A 25,270-nucleotide genomic window follows, 5' to 3' on the forward strand; every position below is an offset into this window, starting at 1 on the left:
GCTACAGTAGCGCGTTATCAAAACGGAAAACGCGTTCCAAGATTGCGGCTTTAATTTTGAATATTTTGTCGAGATATTTGGCACACATATTCGTATTTAATATAGTAAAAAATGGCGGTACAGAGCCAAATTTGAGAAATATGTTAGTATGTGGAATTTACTGTATAACTAAATACAATATTAAAAAAACAAGCCTGTACCACCATTAAGAAGAACAAAAAAAATACTTTCTTCAAATAAACTTTTTTGTCCCATGCTAGATTTTGTGTCATATTGGAACTACTAAAAATTTTTATCTCTAACAAGAAATCGAACATATTATAACTAATTAACTGATTAGTCAACATAGAGAAATAATCACTGTCATTTTGACAAGCCTGCGTCAGATTTCTAAGTGTAATAAAACACGATTCTCTTATCTGTTCTGTTATCTGTATCGATATCTGTTCAGTGCAGTAGTGTATTATTTTAAGATTTCGTTAGTGTTGATCCATAGGGAAGTAGTGTTTATTTTATAATTACTTTATTATATTTTTGTGTAATAGAACTAAGTTGTTGGACTATTTTGAAAAAAAAAAAGAATATCAATTGTTAATTGTAAATTTTACTTAAAGGTAAGTATATTTACGAAAAAATATTTCGAATTCTAATGCGAGTATATGAAGTTTTAGGAGGGTTTTTTTTTTTTTTATTTAAATTAACGTGTCTCAGTAGGAGGGTTTTTTATTCGAAAAATATTATCAATAGTTGCCAAAGTTTCGCAGAACTTTCGAAAAAGGGTATGATACCATCTCCAGAAGTTATATTGATGACGCGCTACTGTAGGCTCTTAACACTATCGCATCGTCTCAGAGACACTGTGTCCCGTTTTTCGTCCCCACTATTTATTTTTTGGCCTGAAATGAACTAATGTTTAATAGACTTCGATCAAAATTATGCGGAAAAGACTATCCGATGCGGTTTTGTGAAAAAATATTTGAAGAAATTACGGTATTACTAAACAGAATAATAAACAAATTATATAAAGAAAAATTTTAAAAATCGTTTATTACTTTATTAAGGATATATTATAAACATCAATATTTAACGAGAAATATAAAAATATTCCTGTCATTAAAAAAATCGCAGGGCCTAAAGTTAAGCTTCTGCGGTATGCTTTTTCTCATGAGGATCTTTCAGTGCGTCACAGTTTTTCGATTTCTTTCTAACGCATTAAATTGCATGTGATAGAAAAAAACGCACGTCGGTGATTACCTTTCGTCGGTGACATTTATAACATTTATTCTAGTTGTCAATAAATGGCGCTATAATCAAAAAAAATTATTTACGAATTATATAATATATCTACGAATATAATCTGTACAATTTATAAGACTATACAGATCAAAGAAAATACCATTTTATAAATGCAATAAACACAATTGATTTGTTTTTATGCTAAATTGCAAATAAAATGTGACAACTGTCAGATTTAACTAAAATGTCATGTCACTAAAATGTATATTATCACGGACTTACCTTTTTTTCTATCATTTGTGACGCACTGAAAAATGCTCATGAAAAGAAGCATACACTCTCTGCATACTTTTCTGCGCACACGAAACAGATTGGTCTCTGGCAGTGGTTCTCCTTTTTTCTGGTAGTTACAAGTGAGACGGTTCAATTAGAGGACGATATTGGAACTGTAGAAAGTTTCAAGTTTCACCTATTTGAGAGTTGCATTAACACGGATGGAACAGAAGAACCAGAAATTCAAAAGAGAATAGCAAAGGGAAACAGCTTATTTTTAACTCACCCATGAGTTCTATAATCAAAAGGTGTTATATTTTAGTTAAAAAGACCTTTTTGTTGTTAAATTAAATTAAAATATTTTGAATGATGCTTCCGGTTTTTTAGAAAATGTTTTTTAATTATTTTTAGGTATTTTTAATATTTTGTTCTTTTGTGTTACTATAATTAATAGGGAGAAAATAAAATTATTGATTTAATTATTCGTATGTATTCATTAGTGATTAGAGAGTCTCTGGAAATCATAAAATATTTACTTTTTTTTATTTCTTCACAAAAAATCATAGGGTATCTGACACCCATGTGTGCGGTTTATGTAAAAAAATAGGTATGATCTTCCAGGGTTAAGTTATAGGGTCCCATCGTGCCTAAAATGATTAAGAAATTTCACCTATAGCGGCTCTTAGGGCCGGTTGTTCGAACGCTAATCAATAATGATCATTATTAAATATTTAATTACTGTCACCAAAACTGTCAATGTCAACTTTGTTTGGGTTGCTGAAAACATAATTAATTACAATTATGAGATTTATTATTAATTATGTTAATAATTATTGTTATATTAATTGATTATAGTCTCAGAATTGTAATTAATTATGTTTTTAAAGTTGACATTGACAGTAATTAATTATTTGATAATGATCATTGTTGATTAGCGTTCGAACAACCGGTCCTAAGTCTATTAGTTTTCTCAGGATTCGAAAAAATGAATACATTTAAAACACATTGAAAATTTGGCATGCGTCAAAATTTTGCATTTTGCTCCGTTCCCCTTAAGTGTACACATTATTATGGCGGTATTATTTTGGCTACACCTTACCCTAAATAATTTATCTCCGGGATTAAAAAATTGAATAGATTCCAAACTATTTGGTCGATCTGTTTAAAATTTAGCACACTTTAAAAACTCATTAACAATTTTGAGGAGTTATATTACATATTTTATTCAACAAACAATAGTATATTGTACAAGTGAGAAAAAAGGCCTATTTGTCACGAGCACAGAAGTTTGCACGAGCCGAAGCACGAGGCGAGGGCCGCAAATCAAGCGAGGGAGAAATATGTCATTTTCTCATGTGTTGTACACTGTACTTTTTCTATGGGTGCGGTTTTGTCAAGAGTTCAAACTTCAAAATTAAATAATTTAGGTGCTTTTAGGTATATTATATGCATAAATTGAAATAAAATACACAATATATAAGTAGGTATTTAACATTCTTAAAATTTATACCTCATTTTTTAAAATGCTATTTAACAGTTACTTTTGAACATTTTTGAAAGGTAGGTAATTCCTGGGGCAAGTTTTGCTTTAACACATTTATTTGACAACATTAATTGTGTTTGTATCGTGCATGTTACCATGGAAACGGCGATGATAGTATGGAAGACCGTAGGAGAACCCGTGAGAAAAAAATTTCTCACTGCAATGGCCGACTTTTCTCACTGCGTGAGGAATTGTTAGTTTTGAATGTATGTAAGTAGTGAGAGAAGTTGCATATTGTATAGCAACCATAGAAAAAATTATTTATATACCTACTTTATTAATTTAAAAATACATTTATAAAATACTGCAAAATTATGGGTTCTTTGCAATTATTTCGGTCAATTTTTTATGGTCTACAGTTTTTATTTGAAATATATTTTTCTAAAATGTATAAGAAACGTTTTATAGGCCAAACACATTTTTCACTTTTTGAGATTATGTAAAAAAAACAAAGCAAAATCAGCTGTGCGTCTCACGGATCTTTCATCATCTACCCCCGCATATTCCTTTTAGAACCTTTAAATATCAATATACAATTTTTTCAGTTTTTTTCTTCTTTGACTACGGTAACAACGTTATCTTTGACAACTTATTTATTCCCAGGCAACAGGAATCCAGCACTGAAGGTAGGTGAAACGTCAAACTTTTTATAACCTATAAATATTATAACTCACATGCTAATCACAAACGTCTTATAATTTGAATGAATCTTAAAAATAATAAACTGAGCATTTTATTAAAACTCTTTTTCGCTTCACGCTGTTTTATATGAATTTTAATTCATTTTAATGAGAACAGTTTGATTTTAATATGCAAAAGCAATAGTACCTATAGCAAGTTTTTTAAACCGGTGTTTTATTATAACCGACCTACCTATTATATTTAACGTCAATGACTTACCTTATAATAATAAGTTATCACAATTTCGTAGATTTCCCACTTTAATCACGACAAAGAGCCGGCGAACACTGAAACAAAAACACATGTGTCATGTGTGGTTATACTTCCACATGTTTATGCAAAATGATAGTAAAAAGACGATCTTTATACAGCATAGACCATATTATATTATGAAAGATAGGGTGACGAAATAGTCATCGCGTATTTAAATCGGCCGTAGTAATGCACTAAAGGGACTGAAGTTTTTATGGCTGGACAAAATATTGATCAATGGTAGGGCATTTCTGTTTGCTGATCACAAAGCAGCCCCCTTATAATGCAATATCAGAATATTCTGTTTGTAGGGCAGTATACCTACACCTGGGATTAGGGTTATTGTTCGTTGGCAGCGGCGGCGTACGTTTTTAAGAATGAAGGTGTGCCTCGATAAATGCGTAAATGTAGACATATCAGATAAGTCGAGGGATATTTTTACAAGATAATAAAATTAATAAAAAGTAATTCGTGTGGTCGTTTAACTTCAATTGAATTTGTACAGTTGCTCATCCTGTAGATTTTTGTGAGTAAAACAGAACGGCAAAAGTGGAAACGAATAGATATTTGACAAATTTTAAACAGAAGAAACATCAATCTACACGTAAATAATAAGACGATAGAACGAGTTCACAATTATAACTATACAGTGCGTCCATAAAGTAAGGCATAAATTTATTATTTCGTAATCCGTCAACTTTGAAGAGAAATCCCGAAACAGGTCTATTTTTATTTTTAAATTTCGATTTTGTGACATATGTAGTGACGTCATCCATCTGGGCGTGATGACGTAATTGAAGATTTTTTTAAATGAGAACAAGGGTCATGTGACAGCTCATTTGAAAGTGTATTCAATTCTCTATTCAATAATATAAACATTAACATAATTATTTATATAGGATGTTCAAAAAATACCCACTTACCTCTTGGAAGTTTGAAAATTTCGTTTAAGCGAAAATCAATGTTTTTTTCAAATTAAATTTTTTTCTGTTTCCTGGCAGCAGTAAGATGTATTCGGAATTAAATAAATTACATACATTCATCTTTTTCTGTCAATTAATTTAATAAACAAAGCTTTTTTTGGACACCCTGTATAAATAATTATGGTAATGTTTATATTATTGAATAGACCCTTTCAAATGAGCTATCACATGACCCATATTCTCATTTAAGAAAATCATTGATTACGTCATCGCGCCCACATTGATGACGTCACTAGTATGAACAACCTGAAAATGACAGTCTCAAGTTTTAATTCCCTAATTACTTACAGTAAGTAAGATAATGTTTATGAAAAAACAAAAGATGTAGATCTTTGAAACACACTTGGTGATCAAATATATATATATATATATATATATATATATATATATATATATATATATATATATATATATATATATATATATATATATATATATATATATATATGTGCCAAAAAATGGTAATTTAAAAATAAAAATCGACCTGTTTCGGGATTTTTTCTCAAACTCGCCGGTTTACGAAATAATGAATTTATGCGTTACTTTATGGACGCACTGTATATTAAGGGACTAACATTATTGAAACAAACGATTATACCAAAGAAATCAGAATTAGAATAGAAAAGTCTAGAAGCGTATTCACTAATATGAAACAAATATTATGTAGTAGAGACCTCAGCCTAAATTTAAAAGAAAACGAGTACTAAAGTGATATGTATTTTCTGTTCTTTTGTATGGTGTGGAGACATGGACCCTCAATAAACAATGTCTCACTAGATTGGAATCATTTGAAATGTGGACATATCGAAGAATGCTGCGAATCTCCTGGACAGACAGAATAACCAATGAAGAAGTACTAAGAAGAATAGAGAACAGCATGGAGATACTCGATTCCATCAAAATAAGAAAACTGCAATACTTTGGTCATATAACACGTGGTGAGAGATATGAACTCCTACAATTAATAATGCAGGTAAAGATTCAAGGAAGGCGCAGCATAGGTAGAAGAAAAATGTCCTGGCTGAGAAATCTCAGAATGGTTTGGTTGCAGCTCAACTCAACTCTTTCGGGCTGTAGTGTCAAAAGTTAGAATGGGAATGATGATTGTCAACCTTCGTCGCGGATATGGCACGTAAAGAAGAAACAGAAGAGGAAAAAACTATAGTTTTTATACTGCAGTAAATATTCTGCTAGTTTTGATTTTGTTCATGCTATAAAGAAAGCTCTTGTTTACTTAGGGCCGGTTTTTCAATGCTGGGTAAACCTATTTATTTTTTAAATCTAAACGGGAACTGGTGTATGTTTTCAAAATACTGATAGTGTGTAAATAAATTTATTAAATCGGCTAAGTACTTTCAGCATATTAATGCCATCATCAGAGCTATCCTATAAAAAGACTAAGTTGAAAAATCTTATTCATAAAAAATTATAAAGTGAAACTTACGTCTTATAGGTGTAAATTCTTCTATTTATTTATTTATTTTTTGGTCACCGAAATATTCATGTTTAATCAGTTTTTCAGTAGGTACTAGGTTAGAGCTTAAACTCGTTTAAGTTAACCACGATTTTAACCGATCCTCGTTAGATGGTTTAACTCCGAATTTTGCGGTTACGCTTGCGCATTGGTGCAGTGAATGTTTATTTTTTTGAATACCTGCCTGACAGAAGGGATTAGTTGAGTTATGTTATTTTCTTTCATCGCGGGAAGTATTCTAATACCTCCTTATTATTATAAGGAAATTATTATTATTGAAATTATAAATTATTATTATCATTATTATATAGGAAGGAATTATAAGGAAATATATTTAAATATAATTGTAACAGGTATAGTACCCTCGGAGATCCGTGGAAAAAATTTACACCCCAAATAACAAAATTCAGTTTGGCAACACTGTGCGAATGTTGATACTAACATATCCTTTTTAAGATAAGCACAACGTTAATTTAGTCCAAACAAATTAATATATTTTTTTTGCCAACAAAAATGAGATTTTTCAACCAAATAATGTTTCAAATATGATGTGCAAAATAATTTTTAATTGGGTTCTGCTAATGGGCTTGCTTTTTTTGTCATTAAAATAAAAAAAAACTAAATTTTACTCATTAAATCAATGTTGTCCGGTTATCGTCTTAATTATTTTAACTGTACTAATATCCGTTGAGTAATTATGAATGATTAATAGGTCGTTAAAACATTTTATCTATAGCGGCTTCTGGAATATCTTAAAAATATCGAATTTCATTGATAAAATGCGCATATTCCACCGATCTTCGCTTCGACAATACCTATGTTTACACATAGGGTCGATTTCTCATACCTGCCTTAATCTATGGTTCAGTTGACCGCAGTTCAGTGGTGAACTTCGGTTTTGTTTGGAATGCATTTCTCATTGCACGTTTATGTCAGTGCACGTTCTACAGCTTTCGAGAAATGTCAATAGACGGCAAAAGGTAAAAAGATATCGCCATTTTGTACGACCATTTATATGCTGTTTTTTAATAAAGTTAAATTTAAGTATTTATAGTCAAATAGTAATTTTTATAATTATAAATAAATGTTATAAAAACAAAAATGATGTTATCGTTTATCGTTAGACTTAATATAATAAAATATATATTATGACAACGTTTCGTGTTACTACAACGCATGCGTAATCCATGAAATCATCTGAATTGGGTTCTGAAATTTTTGAACGGCCGAATTCCACCGTTCAAGCATCGTTCAAGTTTAAACTGCCATCATCGGTTGAACGTGAATTGAAAAAGACGATTTTGACTTTAAACTGACGTTCACTAAAAATTCAGGTTAAACTGGAGTTGAACTCGATATGAGAAATTGGCCCTTACTGTAACAGGATTTAATGCATGATTCCTAGTAATATTTTAAAAAGATTATTTTATATTTATTGTATACACAGCAAAATACTTAATTATTTACCAAAGAGTCTGACTTCTTATTTCCTGGTCAATCTGTTCAAATAGTGATAAGACCGTGGTCTTTGACAAACAAAATCGGAAAAAAAGTCTAAATCGTCCCAGTAATTCTAATTCTCTTCTGTTATGAAACCGAGGTAGACGTTATGAACAAAACAAATATTCCGAACTTGATATTGCATTGCATTAATCATTTTTTTTTAATTTGGTTATGAAATTGTCTTTTATTTATTTTTCTGTCAAATTGATCATTATTTCTCGAATTGCACATGCGCACGTAAAGTTACTGCTGCCAACAGAAGAAAAAAAATAGTTAGCTAACCGAGATTTTCTTAACTGGATTTAAAGCACTGAAAAACGCTATGAGGGTTAAAATATTGGTTAAAATTTAAACTAGGTTAGCTAACCAAAATTTTAACCGCTCACTGAAAAACCGGCCCTTTTTTTAGTGATTGAAAATTTTGTGTTTTATTTTTTATAATAGAACGGCGTCATTTAACTGTGGATGATTTATACGAACGACGTCAAACATGGCTGTAGTCCTTCTTCAACGTGGCATGCACAAAATAATGCAACTGGGCGCATGGAACTTTCCCAAAGTGTTAAACGCTGATTGTGACGGTGTTTTTGTCACACTCGTCGCGTCATACATAGTGCGAGTAACTCCAATTTCGAATTCGGGACAAGGCTGAAAAAAAAAATACCTGAAATCCGGGACTTTTCAATGAAAATCGGGCCATTTTTTTAACATAGAACTTTAATATCGTCATTTTATTGTTTATTTAACATTTTTATGTCGACAACGGTATCAATGATGGTATTAAGGTACAACTGTTGATTGTAATGGTAACTATATGGGTTTTTGTTAGTTTTTGACATTTCTCAAAAAAGGGAAAATTAGAAAATCAACTAACTGAGGTTGAATTTCCATGTATTTTCCGTGGACAGCTGATTCATGTGTATACATGAATTGCTATTGTTTTTGAATCGTCTTTTCAGAAGACGATAATTAAAATACAGAAACGAAAAAAAGTCCACGGTTTAAGTTTTCGTGAACTTTAACACCAAGAAATAAAATGCATGAGTGTTGGATGCGGTATTAGTATTACACTCTAGAAATTGTCGACTTTGTTTAGTCCCACCAATTCAATTTGATATGAATTCTTAGAGGAATAACGCATTCAAAATTTCAAAATAGAATTTTGCCAAAACGTTGAAAATTCCGATGGCCACGGAACTTCGTAATTCGGGCCATGTCCCGGATTTTTCGGACTAGTTGGTCACATTAGTCATACAGGATGTGAGCGCGCTATATACAACTGCAGCTCAAGACCGATGTTTAGTGTTAACCGCTAAGAAGATAACCAACAATTAACAGCATCTGAGCGAATTATTGTATCGGGCACACCCGGTAACCATAGGCCGTGATACTGAAGGAAATTGTCTCCATATAGCCAATCTTACAATCGAAGGCCATTGACATGTCACCTATCTCCAGAGGCAATCACACTGCAAGATTAGAGTGGTGTCAAGAATATCATAACTGGGATGCAAATGATTTAGCTACAATGTTATTCTCCGACGGATCTAGATTTTTATTTCATCCAGATTTTCGTAGAGTAAGAGTGTAGAGACAATCTGGAAATGTAGAACCTTAAGACATGTCCAGGAAGTTTACACATGCAGAAATGGTACGGTAAAGGTCGATTCGCATTTTACGAACGTCAACGTCAAAGTCCCGTCACGGACCGGCAACGTTACGTTAAAACTGTCGCTCATTCACACTATACGTTCGTCGTGCAATGGTACAGTAACGTTCACCAAAGTTTGACGTCGTTCAATTACGACAAAAAGTTAAGCGATGAGCAAAAAGACTTATCAATAATTGCACTAATTTTTTATGAAGAGGAGCAAGCAAACAACAAACCTAAGAAAAAGTTGTGGGCACGAAAAATGTTTCTTAATAGAAAATATGTATGTAGGAGAGTACCATACATTGTTTAAAGAACTAGATGATGACGAAATTTGTTTTTAAAAATATATTTTGGATCAGTTTTATGTACCTACTATTATCTAAAATTGAAAGGCAAATTCAGAAGAGGAACACTACATTTCGAGAAACATTTATATTAGTCCCAAAGAAAAGCTAACGGTGACATATCGTACACTTTTATGTATTCCCTTACACAGTCTTAACTTTTCGACATCCATACTAGTAGTAATTTTTAATAAAAAAAATTGGAAAATTATTTAGTTCAAAATTCAAAAGCAAGATACGATCTCGCCAAATATTCAATGAATTGACGGCCGTGTTTTACTTTCCGCATTCGCGTACTAGAAATATTATGCAAGAATGGACAGGCAACGATACAGACCGTCAAGTCAAACTATTGTTTCAGAGAAACGGTGACGTTCTGAGAGCGCGACGTTCCGTGACGATGCCGACATATGAGAACATCCTGGCTTAAAATACACTACAGAATATTTTGACGGGACGTTGCCGGTCCGTCACGGAACGTTGACGTTCCGTAAAATGCGAATCGACCACAATGGTATGGCATAATAATTAGTGGCTGAACGGACCTCGTTTTTCCAGACTGCTTCCTTACAGCTCAGCAGAACATCGACGACACTTGACACCATTCTTCAACCTATCGTTCGTCTGTTTGGTGGTGGTGCTCTTGGTCAAAACTTCTACCTCGTGCATAATAATACTCGTCCAAATGTCGCAAGCCTAGTCTAAAGACTGGCTTGCCAGTGAAGGTATTGATGTGTTACATAGGCCAGCACAATCCCCGACGTGAATCCCACGTGAATTGACCATGTGTATGAGCGGTGAAATCATTAGCGATATGGACGAAATTAAGATAACCTGGATGACATATTTTAAGGAAGTATTAAACAAAGGGGCACAACCACCATTACAACAACAGAGGCAGCAGCAGGCACGGCAGGAGGTACAACAACAAGAGCTGGGGGAAGATGGAGAAGAAAATGAATTAACTAGACCCCCAACGCTAGAGGAGGTCCAAACGGCAATCCACATACAAAAAAGCCATAAAGCACCGGGAATAGATAAAATACCGGCAGAACTACTCAAGCAAGGAGGAAGGAATTTGACACAACAGATGTACCAGCTAATACGAGAGATATGGATAGAAGAAGAAATCCCCCAACAATGGAAGAAAAGTATAATCTGCCCTATTCATAAAAAAGGAGACAAACTGTTGTGTCAGAATTATAGAGGCATCTCTTTACTTTGTTCGGGATACAAAATATTCACAAACATCCTTAATCGAAGACTTCAACCTCTCACGGAAAAAATCATCGGGGAATATCAAGCAGGGTTTAGGCAAAATATATCTACCATTGACCAACTATTTACAGTCAAACAAATACTAGCCAAAGCATGGGAATATGACATGGACGTTTACAATCTCTTTGTAGATTTTAAACAAGCCTATGATTCAATAGGTAGAACAATTCTACCTAATATATTAGAAGAATTTGGCATACCATCAAAATTAATACGACTAGTGCAAATGACAATGACAGAAACAGAAGCACAAGTATGTGTTCAAGGACAGATCACTGATGCGTTTACGATAACGCAAGGACTGAAACAAGTCGACGGACTGGCTCCAACGCTTTTTAATCTTGTTCTTGAATATGTAATTAGACGGTTGACGGTGAGTGGAAATAACATACTTACAAACAAATCTACCCAATTAGCAGCATACGCGGATGATATAAACATAATGAGCAGAACAATGAATGCAGCGGAAGAAACCTATGTTGAGTTGAAACAGAGTGCAGAAGCAGTAAACACAAATAAAACAAAACTACTCATACAAACCAGATCAAATAGACCGGCGCAACAACACTTTATTGACGATATAGAACATGTGAATAGATTCACGTACCTAGGAATGGATCTGGTTGCAAGCAATGAAGAAGAACCAGAAATAAATAGAAGGCTTGTGCTGGCAAATAAAGCCTATTTCGCGATGGGCCACATATTCAAATCGCGAGACGTACACTGGAAAACAAAACTCCGGGTACCTATATAAAACAATAATCAGGCCCATAGTAAGTTACGGCTGCGAAACAAGGGTGGTGACACAGAAATCTGCCAATGCATTAGATGTGTTTGAAAGAAAAGTATTACGTAGGATACTGGGCCCAATAAGTGAAAATAACAACTGGCGAATTAGGTATAATAGAGAAATATACGAACAATATAGCGAACCAACTCTAGCACAACACACTAAACTGCAGAGATTACGGTGGGCAGGGCACGTGGTCCGCATGCATGAGAATAGAATCCCCAGAAAATTGCTGAATGCAAGAATGCAGGGAAGAAGACCTGTTGGAAGACCTAAAAAGAGATGGGAAGACGAAGTCGATGAGGATGCCAGGAACTTCCTGGGAACGCGTTCATGGAAAAGAACAGCGGTAAATCGAAATGATTGGAGAAGCTTATTGAAGGAGGCCAAGGCTCGATTTGGGCTGTAGTGCCATTGGATGGATGGATGGATGGATGAGCATTGATATGCTTCAACGAAGAATTCCTCCACATATCACACATAGAGGAATCCAAACCTGCAATAAAAACGGGGGTTCCTATTTAAGATTTTAAAGTTACCCCCACCCCACCTCCAAAGTGTGGAGTGGGGGGATGGGGGTCGTGTTTGGTGTCATTCGATAGGTTTTTGAAAAATACTAAACACGTGTTTTTTGGTTTTTCATTTGGCAGTGTCTTTCACGAAATATTATAAATTACCTATGGTACGACGATAAATGGTTTCAAAATTCGAAAAAACGTCTCGAATAAAAGTTGCTTACTTTTACGTAAGAAATCTAAATCTGCAATAAAAAAAATGGGGGTTTCCATTTAAAACTGTAAAAGTTACCCCCCACCCCACCTCCAGGAAGTAACGTGGTGGGTGTTGTTTAGTGTCACTCTAGATTTTTGAAAAATATTGAACACGTATTTTTCAGTGTTCCGATGTTCATTTCGCGAAATATTCGACCATGCTAATTTTGGGACACCCTGTATAGGTATATAATATGGAAAATGTAGAAAAAGACGAATTTGTTTCAGTAAAAATATACCTACATAAATATAGTGTATGTGTATAGAATAGAGCTTTTCATTCTTATTTATTTGTTTCGACCTTTTGTCATATGTAGTATAGGTAGTGTGACCAACTAGCCCGAAAAATCCGGGACATGGCCCGAATTACGAAGTCGTGTCCCGGACAAGGCTTCCGGGCCATCCGAATTTTCAACGTTTTGGAAAATTCTATTTTCAAATTTTGAATATGTTTTTCTTTTAAGAATTCACATCAAATTGAATTGATGGGACGAAAAAAAGTCGACAATTTGTAGAGAGTAATACAATACCACATCCAAAACGGATGCATTTTACATCGTGGTATTATAGTTCTACGAAAACTCAAATTCTGGACTTTTTCTCGTTTCTGTATTTTAATTGTCGTCTTCTGAAAAGACGACTTAAAAACATGAATATGTAGTAATGATAATTATATTTTTATAAGGTTCTATTTACATGGAATTCCAACATATCAGTTTATTTTCTAATTTTTCCTTTTTTGAGAACGATTTTCGGATTGTAAGTCGAATCGTCAAAAACTAACAAAAATGTGATTATCATTACAACTCATCCCATCAAAAAAATTGTTGTCGACATAAAAATGTTAAACAATCAATAAAATGATGATATTAAAGTTCTATATTTAAAAAAAAATGGCCCGATTTTCATTGAAAAGTCCCGGATTTCAGATATTTTTTTCAGCCTTGTCCCGAATTCGACTGAATTGGAGTTGGTCACACTAAGTATAGGTAATCCGTGTATTATTAAAAATATTATATACAGATTATACAACTCGAAAACAAATGAGAATCGATGAAAATCCCTATACGGTACTATGTAGTTCCACTAAAAAACGGGAAATGTACCTACTTGATTAAATTTGTAAAATAAATAAAATACACTTTGTACTTCAAAACTTGTTAATAGTTTTAAATATTAAATAGGTATACCTAGTTTTTGGTTAAATAAAATAAAAAAAAAACGTATTATACCTCTCAAAAACGTTTCTTCATCAATTAAACCAATCCATCAATACCACACTAAACACTCTATTTCACACTACAACTAAAAGCCGTACCTACACTTCAAATAATATTTATTATAACAACTGAAAAACACTGAAAACGTTTTCTTTCCTGGTACTTCCCACAATTTTATCTTCAGAATGTTCGTAGCTGGGATTTTTACTTTGCTGTGCGTGTGTGTTAATAAATGGGTTGATGATCTGCTGACATCCAACATAAACTGAATAAAAATGATGTATGCATATTTTTTAACTAAGTTTGATTTCTGTTTATTTGAATACACGGTTATTGTAAACAGTTCCAAAGCTAAAATGTCAACAGGGTATGATTGCTGTCCTTGCAATTTTTCAATATAAATTATGTCTCTGATTTTAAAATTGGAATAGAACGATTTTATGTAAATTAAAATAATATATTACATTTGCTTTGTTGCATTTTATAAATAATTTCTCGTCATGCTTAATTTTGTTAAGTTTGGGATTAGTTTCCACATCAGAAATATCACTATCTAAATACATGTATTTATTATATTTTCAAATAAGATACTGACTACCACAATAATGAAAAAAAGTTCCCTCCGACTGCAAGTATTTTACGCTATATTATATATTCACACTTAAAGACTAAGCAAACAATATAATAATATGTATTATGTTTACGCTGTAAACATTCCCACATCCGTATGCGAAGAGTTCGTAGGTATATAAAAAAATCAAAGACTTAAGACAAAATGAATGCGAAAATATACTGCGAGGCATAAGGTAGGGATGTATAGAAAATTGTGCTCATGTTCATAGTTGATTTTTTAGATTATTTTAGACAGATTAACGGATTCCGCTAATTTTTTTTATTATTTTAGATTTTTCTTTAGTATCTACACAGTTGTGCAAATGTTTACTCAAGTAGGAAAAGGTACAAAGGTCGGGATATACATCGATATGATGTTGTAATCTCATATTTTGTGAACATTTTATTTTTTTTTAATTTCTCTGATATCTTTAATAACAAAGAAATTAGACGGTTTTACTATTTAATATGTGTTTTTTAACTGACGTCAAGCTATATGTGAGGAGGCGTCTTATCATACCACAAGATGAAATTATTTCCTATATAGTGCGACAGTGCGAAAGAAAAATTGTGTTCAAAGAAAAAATCTAGGTTCTAGAATACATACAGTGCTAGTCAAAAGTCCGTACCCCCCCTCGTATCTTTTGATCGGTTATACATATAATAGTGAAATTTGGAGTGAGGAAATAAACGGACGTACGCTTCTTAACTAGTCATGACAGGTGACGTAATAGTGACAGATGACTTTACAGCGCCACTGTGACAGATAATTTTAAATGGGACCTTATGGCAAGTGACACTAGTAATATCTCTTCAGTCATACTATTTTTTTTGGGTTTAAGTTGATTTTGATTTTGGTGAATAAATGAAATAAATATAACTTTGTAGTTTCGCATTTAATTCTTAAAAATTGAAATGTCCGCCCATGGTTATTTTGTCAAAAAAGTTGACATTTTTCAGCTCTCTGGTAGTTTTTACGTCAACGTCAACCTTTTTGACAAGTAACCATAGGCGGAGGTTTGAATTTTTATTAATTAAATGCGAAACTACAAGTTTATATTATTTCATTTATTCATCCAAATGAGCTTAAACTCAAACAAAATTAGTATAGCTGAATAGGTATTTTCAATACCTATCAAACGAGGTGTCGCTTACCATAGGGTACCATTTAAAATTATCTGTCACAGTGGCGCTGTAAAGTCATCTGTCACTTTTACGCCACCTGTCATGACTAGTTAAGAAGCCTACGTCCGTTCATTTCCTTCCTCCAAATTTCAATATTATAAGTATAACCGGTCAAAAGATACGAGGGGGGGTACGGACTTTTGACTAGCACTGTATACTTCTTGTGCACATAAATTCATGTGAGGCCACTATACACCTGGAAATGCATGACTGGTCTTCTAAATTAAGTACTACTACTTTATACTATTTGATCAACTTTTTGTGAGTTTGGGCTATCCAAAAAAAGGGAAAAGAAATTTTTCCTAGATCTTGTAACCGTGATCCTTGACAATAATTAATGCCGTGTAGTGTCAGTTGCGTAGCGTGAGTGTCGGCTGCCCGGGGCGGCACACAATTTTGCCGCCCTCTTATTTAGGTATTTTAATTTATTATATACCTACTATACATTACATAAATTAAATTATAGAGATCTTTTCGGCGAGAACAGTCATCATTATTTTGCATTATACAGGTTAAATTTTAAATAAAAAAGTTTATCTAAGTTTTACAATCACGTTTATTAATACAAAAATTCTTTTATTTTAACCAATTAGATACATTGATATAAGTTAGATACATATTACTTAAGATTAGGTACACCTTGAAGATTGACAACATTAAATAAAATCAATTTTTAATTAGAACTAGAACGATACTATAATGTTATATTTTTATTAAAAAGGAATACATATGAGTATTTGTTAGAATTAAAAACAAAACTTCCGTCTTCAATTCAAAATTTATAGGTCTACTTTTTTTAAGAGCAAAAGTCTTTTATTGCACCGTCAATGTCTATCGCATCACATACCTCTTGCTCAAATAGACAAAATAGCCCAATTAGTTAGTCTTAGAGTACTCATTGTCGATCTTAAATAATTTTTAATTACTTCTCTCACAGCTGACATTGCTTATAACAACTGTGAAAATTATTCGGAACATTATTAAAATATTGGGAACAGTATCTTCTAGCTTGGATTTAACAATACATTTAAATAATTCAAGTTAAACTGCATTAATCAATTTATTTTCGTTGTCTGTAGCAGCAACGAAAGTCAGCAGTCGAAGACTTTCCAGCTTGAAATCCTGCTCGTCTGAATTACATTCAGTGTTGTCTGGACCTAATAATATAGCCGGCGTTAGATAAGCAAACTTACATATCTGTTAAATTATGTAGCAGTTGAAAACGCTCACGAATTTCTACAATAAATCTATTTAACGAAGAAAACCGCTTTCGTGTCAACTCATTTTCACAAGACAAATTACCATCTCTAGTTTGATCATCAAAAATATGCTTTCTTGTTATGCGCCTCCGTGGTGTTATGGAAATTCCAAGTTCTTCACACATATTTTTTGCATAACCTATAGCTCCATTTGCCCATTCCTCTCTTTTCTCTGTCAATATCATATGCAAAGCATTTACTTTCTGAGCGCACAATCTTATGTCAAGTCCCCTTGTTTGTAAATTGTTCCCACAAGTCAGTATAGACGTTGTTGCCAGTCGCTACAAAATATTATCATTCAAAGAAAAGGAATTCCCCGAATTCGTCACAAAATAAGTAATGAAAAAGTCCGTGTTCCTTTCAATCGGTCCGAATTTGTAGTTGCGATAAAAATATAAAATGGTTCAAATATTTACAAAATCTTCTTCTTCTTCTTGTAATAGGAATGTCATGTTTCTTCTGTTACAGTCTCTGCTGCGATCCGGAGCTCCAGCTCCTCGTACCATCGTTCTTTGGTTCTTCCTATGGGTCGCTTGGTGTTGGGCTTCTGTGTCTTCGCCCATTGCGGCATACGCTCAGGGTCCATCCGATCTACGTGGTCTCTCCACATGCGTCGTCGTGCTCTTATCCATCTCACTACGTCTTGAACGCCTAGCTCTCTCAATGTGTCTTCGTTTCGTATTCTATGTCTGAGTGTGATACCTCTTATAAATTTTAAGAGTTTTCATCTCTGTTGTTCTCATTATTTGCTTGTTTGTTAGGTATATTTACAAATTATTTTTATTATTTACTGTTAAATTTTGCCGCCCCCTAAAAAATGCCGCACGGGGCGGGCCGCCCCTGCCGCCCCCACTACGCTACGCCACTGTGTACTGTTAGACACGGGCTTGGTAGCCAAAAACCAAGGTCGCTGGCTCGCTGGATGTGCCAAACATTTAGAAAAGAAGCCATTCTATATTCTAGATTCACAAAAACAGAGGTAAACCAATGAGAAAGGCGCAATAACCTCACTCGATTAAAACAGTATCACTGCAGAAAGGACTCTTGGATAACTCATTTCCCAGGCATCCAAGATCAAAAATAAGTAAAGCTTCCCCAACATTATGCAATTGGAAAGAGGTAGAAGTAGCTTGGTCACTAACTAGTACTTGGTAAGTTTTACGATAACAGAAACTTACCACTAGAGCTCCAGCTAGATAATTGGAAATGCTTATAGTATAAGGGTACAATGATGGTGTAGATAAAACCAAGCTAATGATCATCCGCAAGTAAAACATAACTGGAGCAAATCTGTATGTGAACCAAATGCAAATTGAACGTTTCACAATACAACTATTTGGGAACTATAATCAATGAGTCGTGGGACAATACTCAATAGATCAGATGTCGCATCGGAAAGGCAAAAAGTGCATTCTTGGCCATGAGCTCTGCGTTCAAGAGCCATGACCTTACTCTAAAAACAAAAATAAGGCTCCTTAAATGTTACGTGTACTCAGTGCTTCTATACGGAGTAGAAACGTGGACAGTGAAGGCAGAAACTCTATCGAAACTTCAGGCTTTTGAGCTATGACTGTACAGAAGGATCCTGAAGATACAATGGCCAGACAAAGTCAACAATGAAAAAGTACTACCGAGGATGAACACAACTGCAGATTTAGTCAACATGGTGAAGGGCCGTAAACTGCAGTACTTGGGACATATAATGAGAAATCAAGGCAGATACGAGCTACTCCAATGCATTTTACTACGTAAAATTGAAGGAAAAGTGCCCCAGGACGAAGAAGAATATTCTGGCTTGCTAACCTGAGGGTATGGTATAGGTATAGAAAGACCTCAACACAACTATTCCGTATAGCAACCAACAAAGTCATCATAGCCAGAATGATCGCCAACGTTCGGAACGGACAGGCACCATAAGAAGAAGATGGTGTAGTGGAAAAGTGGTTTATACTTTTTATGGAGGGAATTTTGGTACAAATTTTTAGGGATTTTTTAAACTTTAGACGAGATATTCTTAACTCTGATAGCTACGAGAGTTGGTCTCTTGAAAAATATGTATCTAACACCTAACCTAACCTAACCTACATATCGCGATATTTGTCGGAATACAATTTTTGCTAATTAAATAGGTAGATCAAAGTAAATATCGATTCAAGACAGTTAAGCAGGGATTCCTCTAAATCAGGGGTTCCCAAACTGGGGGGCGTGAGGACATATCAGGGGGGGGGGGGCGAGAGACAAGTTGAACACTAAATTAAATTTAGTTATTTTTCTAAAATTCAAAATTAACCGCTTGTTAAACTGTATCTGGTAACGCAGAGTAAGCAAAAGTTATCTCAAATACCTCTTTTTGACAATACTGTGAAACGCCGCATTGATGATATATGACCGAAGACATACAAAACCAGGTAGTTGATGCAGTAAAATAATCGCCATTTTTTGCTATTCATCTAGACGAGAGTACTAACATATAATTATCATATTATCATATTCATAACACAATGTTATCAGTTAATTGTTTATGTTCGGTATATTCAAAACGAAAGAATGAAGGACGAGCTACTCTTTTCTACAGAGTTGGAGACTGGAGACCACGACAAAAGCTGTTAATGTTATGAAAGCAGTGTGAGAGTTTTTTGACAAACATGAACTATCTTGGCAAAAACTGATCAGTTTATGTACAGATGGCGCAACTTCAATGCTTCGTTTTCGTTCAGGCTATTTGTAATTAGTAATAGAAAAAAATGCTGATGTGATTGGGATACATTGTTTTATACATCGACAAGCCTTGTCAGCAAAAACCCTTCCAAATGAACTTAGGGATGTCTTAAAGTTGTGTATTAAAGTAGTGAAGTACATAAAAAACAGTGTGTTGAATACTCGACTGTTTAAAACTCTGGTGTCATCGACCTTCCTGAGTCCCCGATTGTTCATACTGCAGTATACTGCATAAGGATTTATTGGTCCTGAAAATTTAGAAAGTGATCACAAAACACTGCTACTTCATACAGAAGTACGATGGCTATTAAAAGGAAACATGTTGGCAAGATTATTTGACCTTTAAGATGAAGTAATCACCTTGGAACATCAAAAGCAAAATGAGCTAAACATGGCCTTCAAAAAACATTGTACCCAAGTAATATTGGCCTATTTGTCAGACATCTTTGACTCGTTGAACAGCCTTCACCTAAAACTGCAGGGTGGAAACTCAAATATAGTAGTTACTCATTGTGATGTAGGCCTAATTACTCAACTTTGGAGGCGTAAAATATCAGCAAACCCCTGAAATTATTCAAATTTCTCTAAAGTAGAGCCAATCTCAGAAGAAACACGCTTCAAGGACATTTATGAAGGACCAAGTTTAAAAATCCAAATATCAAACCATTTGGAGAGCCTAATTGAAGAGTTCCGAAATACTTCCCAAACACTTGTGACAATTTTATTTACAGAATCCATTCCATGTCAACTGATCCAATCCATGTCAACATAGACTCCCTGCCTGAATCACTTCAAGAAGATGCTTTGCAAATAAATCCAAATGATTTTTTGAATGATTCCTCTGCCAAATACTTTGTTATAATGGACAAACCTTCATTTTGGTTAAAATATTTCAAAGTGTATCTTAGTGTATCACGGGAAGCTCTTCATTTATATTTGCCTTTTTCAAGTAACTATTTGTGCGATTTTCAACAATTGTGGCAATTAAAACAAAGTATCGGTATAAACTTGATGTTGCTAGTGACTTGTGCTGTGAGCTTACTAAAACTCAGCCACGAATAGGCATACTAGTAAATAAAATGAAAGCACATCCATCTCACTAACCAACCTAATATATTTTTCTTGTATTAATAATTTTTGTATTTTATGGAAACTGATATTATAGTATCTTATGACAGAATAAATAAATGTTTTGTTTTCAAGCTAATACTTATTTGTTTTGATTTTGTTCCTATTTAGGCGCATACAATTTATTGTAAAGGGGAGGCGCGAGAAGCTTTCATTTCAACAAAAGGGGGCGTGGTACAAAAAAGTTTGGGAACCCCTGCTCTAAATGTTTTAAAAGAGTGTCATTAAGATCTTCATCCACAAGTTTCATAATTGCTGATGGTAAATCATCTGAATCGAATGATCTTTTAATCTGATCCCCAATGAGTTTTGTTCATGGTTGAAGTACATATATATTTATGTGGATTGTTTTTAAATTTATTGGTTCGCCTTTCAAGATATATGAAACATTTTACAATTAGACCAGGAAGGATCATGTTTTAGGTGGATGTGAGAGGTGGCATTCGCATTTTTGCGGATAAAGTTAGGTGATAACTTCGTTAATAATAATTAACTTATGCTCCTTCTTAAATATGCCCGGAACATTAATAAAAAAAATAAAATATTTAAAAATTTTAAAAAATTTCGTTTTTTTTACTTTCTTTGCTTATAACTTTAAAACGATTCATTTTGGAACAAAGTCGTATAGGAATAAAACAAATATATTAATTAAATTTTCTATCAGATATAATTGGTTAAAAATGTCTGAATTTATCACCCTTGCTGCAAAATAGCAATAAATATAAAATAAGGGGGCAAGACAAGCCTGTCCTTATTTAATGACTTTCCATCACTTAGGTTACATCTGGAACCTTCCTAATTGGCTTAGAAAACTTTTGTAATGTGCTAAAACCGTCTACCGAATTTCATTAAAATTGACTTACTAGATTTTTCATAATAATTTTGCAATCTAAACTTTTTTCAAAAAATTAAAATTTTTTAAAATCTTGCACAACAAAAACTAGAACATACAAAAATTTGACAATTTTTTTACATATAAAGAAGTACTCCACCTATCTAATTCACTTTACAGAATTGAAATCGGATTATTTAAGCAGCCTCAGCAATGTTTTAAAGTTATAAACAGTTTTTTGGCTTATAAACAAATTAGTGCTGTGGCCAGGAATGGGTGCTACGGGTTCTTTTATTTAGATGGACTTACCCAAGTTTTTTTTATGTATTTTGACCCATAGAACACGAATTTTGTGGAGAACAGTTGATCCGGATGTCGATAAGATTGTTATAAACAAAGAACTTGAGGAATTACATAACATCGACTTTTCGCAAAGTAAAACATTTTTTGTATTTCTTAGGTAATTCTAAGCAAAAAATGTTCTTACAAGTTTTTTCGTAGGATGCATAGTTTTCGAGATAAACGCGATGGAACTTTCAAAAAATCGAAAAATTGCAATTTTTGAACGCGAATAACTTTTGATTAAAAAATAAATTAGCAATTCTGCTGACAGCATTTGAAAGTTTAAGTCAAATTATACCAGTTTTAATTAATTGCATTGCTAAAAATTAATTTTTTTATTATTAAATAAAGCTATTTTTTTATAAGCCAAAAATTGTTTATAATTTTAAAACATTGCTGAGGCCGTTAAATAATCCGATTTTAATTCTGTAAAGTGTATTAGATAGGTAAAGCAATTCTTTATATGTAAAAAAATTAGCTAACTTCTAAGTGGTATACTTTTTGTTCAGAAAGATTTTAAAAAATTTGAACTTTTTTAAAAACATTTAGATTGCAAATTTATTATGCAAAATCTATTAAGTCGATTTTAATGAAATTCAGTAGACCGTTTAAGTAAGTTATAAGAATTTTCTAAGCGAATTACTAAGGTTCTAAGTGCCACCAAAGGGGTTAAGAAACATTGAATAACAACATGCGTATTTTGCCCCCTTATTTTGTATTTATTGCTATATTGCAGAAAAGGTAATACCTTAAGTCATTTTTGACCAGCAGTATATCATACAAAATTCAATTATCTTTATTTTATTTCTGTACAACTTTGTTCCAAAACGAATCGTTTTAAAGTTATAAGCAAAGAAAGCAGAAAAAAATCAATGTTTTTCGAAATTTTTAAATATTTTAATTTTTTTATTAATGTCCCGGGCATATTTGAGAAGCAGCATAAGTCAATTATTATTACTGAAGGTGTCACCTAACTTTATCTGAAAAAATCCGAATGACACCTCTCACATCCAAAAATAGACGTCTTTTTACAGATTAGTCCTGGTCTAAATCCGAATATGGAACGAACGGGATTTACTTGTTTAAACATTTTTTATGGCACCTGTCCCAGTTTCTGGAGTAATACATATGACTATTGTTTCGGAAAGTTATTGTTTAATAGTTTACTTAAATAGTGTCTGAATAAATAACTAATGTCTAAATATTCTTCAGAAGTTCACTGTTTGTTTATTTGCAACTATTTTTAATGGGAATAAGCCACAATTTTACCAAAAAAGATTTTATTAACGTTTCGAAGCCCAAATCGGGTTTCGTTGTCAAAATACAAAATACTACTAAAATAAACAAAAATGTTGTTGCTAAGTAAAAAAATTCTTCTAATAATTTATTTAATCTGACTCATTTATATTGGCAATTCAGACGTATATTATACATTTTAAAGTAGAAGACTTTTATGAGTTGCGTTCCTGGGGCGACTTTACTAAAAGATAGTTCACTCGATTACATGAAATCAATCCCAACTCAAGAATATCCGTCACAAAAAAATCATAGCATGTGATCTGTATTTAAAAAGACAACCAAATGTATCGATGATAGTAAAATTCTCGCGTTAGAGATTCCATAGTAAATCACGAGGGAAAACCAGGAAAAAAACCTCGTGATACTATCCCGACATCGTAAGTATTTGGTCTTACATTTAATTTACTTTCAAAAAACTAATACCAAATTCTGACTTTAATATGTTTAAATTATAAATATTATTAATAATACATAGATATACGATAAGTAATACTAAAATATAAAATTTGTACTAACTCAATATGTTATTGATTTACCAATCGGGTATTTTCTTTCTATTGACTTCCTCTTTCAGTATGGGTAACCATTTTTAGTAGTATTTTGTATTTTGACAACGAAAACCGATTTGGGCTTCGAAACGTTAATAAAATAATTTTTTGGTAAAATTGTGGCTTATTCCCATTAAAAATAGTTGATTATAAAAATGCCACAAGAAAATAGCTTCAGAACAACATTTGTTTATTTTGTTTTGTCTCCCAGGATTATTGCACTATTGTTTTTGAAAAGACTGAAAGTCACTAATATTCATTTACTTACATATAATTTCCTTATCTTTCACAGCAGCGATTAATTGAAATGAAATGAAGAAACCACCAAACAAAAAAAAATTCCGACACGCCACTGTTTCTAACCTGCTTAGATTATTAAAAGTGATTCATTTATTATATTATATGGAAGTCATTAAAATGGCTTATTGGCATGTTATCACTGCATTAATTCGCAATGAAACAATATAATAGAGTATAACTACTATTATAATTTCTTTAACCTAGCAGATTTTTAATAAAGGTATGTCCTAGATAAAAAATGAAGTCTTTATAAATCATAAATATGTCATAATGCATTAGTATTAAGGATCATTCGCAATGCAATGCACAAACTATTTGTGATAAAACTGGAAAGTTAATATTATCAGCTCGTACAAATATTTATTCTCTCATGTTAAGCTACCAAATTTTTATTATATTATGAGTCAGACATGGTGTACTTTCCGTTATTTTGAAACACCTAATAAGGTAACGCGATAAAAAAAGCCACTAAATATTATATTCATATGGAATTAAACCACAATTAATTGTAATGAGAATTACCTACATTTCACATTATTTGTTTTTGATGATTCAATTTCGAATCCGCAAATCAATTTTTTATAAATTAAAGAAAGACAGTTAGATTTAGTTTCAAATGGTTCAATACAGAGACCATCACCATTCGACTATGCACATTTCATCCTCTTCGACATAATTATGTCTCTGTTGCGTCTGTTAAGCTAGGTATGAGACAGGGCAGGCCCCTGTCCCAGGGGTGGGCGAACTGGGCGGCTGCCCAGGGCGGAAAATTCAGGGGCGGCAAATTTAGGGGCAACAAATTTTAGAGGACAGCCAATTTTTGAAATTTGAAAAAAATTAAATATCAAACTTATGTTTTTAATACTTATTATAAAAATCAATATTATGAACAAGAGCGGCAAAAATGCAACTGTAAAAACGAGAATTAAGTAAGTGAAACAGTAACAATTGCAAGGTTCGGAATTACAATTCGACAGAAAATCAACAACATCGCCTTCTTCTTCATCGCATAAGAATAGTAGGATCAGAACTAAACTAAATTCACT

General features: G+C 32.9%; 1 protein-coding gene across 4 annotated transcripts in view; it reads right to left on the reverse strand.

The window, feature by feature from the left end:
* LOC114334632 (uncharacterized) overlaps positions 1-25,270 on the reverse strand; it is a 206,034-nt gene that overhangs the window by 73,541 nt on the left and 107,223 nt on the right. For 2 of the 4 annotated variants that reach the window (XM_028284716.2, XM_028284719.2), the window contains exon 2: positions 3,953-4,020. The exons of 1 other annotated variant lie outside the window; for it this stretch is intronic. The gene's annotated coding sequence lies outside the window, so the exon portion shown is untranslated. Of the gene's footprint in view, positions 1-3,952; positions 4,021-14,013; positions 14,246-25,270 lie in introns of those variants that run through there. One more of the 4 variants, XM_028284717.2, reaches the window with a different exon arrangement.

This window comes from Diabrotica virgifera, chromosome 5, assembly GCF_917563875.1.
Source record: "Diabrotica virgifera virgifera chromosome 5, PGI_DIABVI_V3a".
Taxonomy (NCBI): Eukaryota; Metazoa; Arthropoda; class Insecta; order Coleoptera; family Chrysomelidae; genus Diabrotica; species Diabrotica virgifera.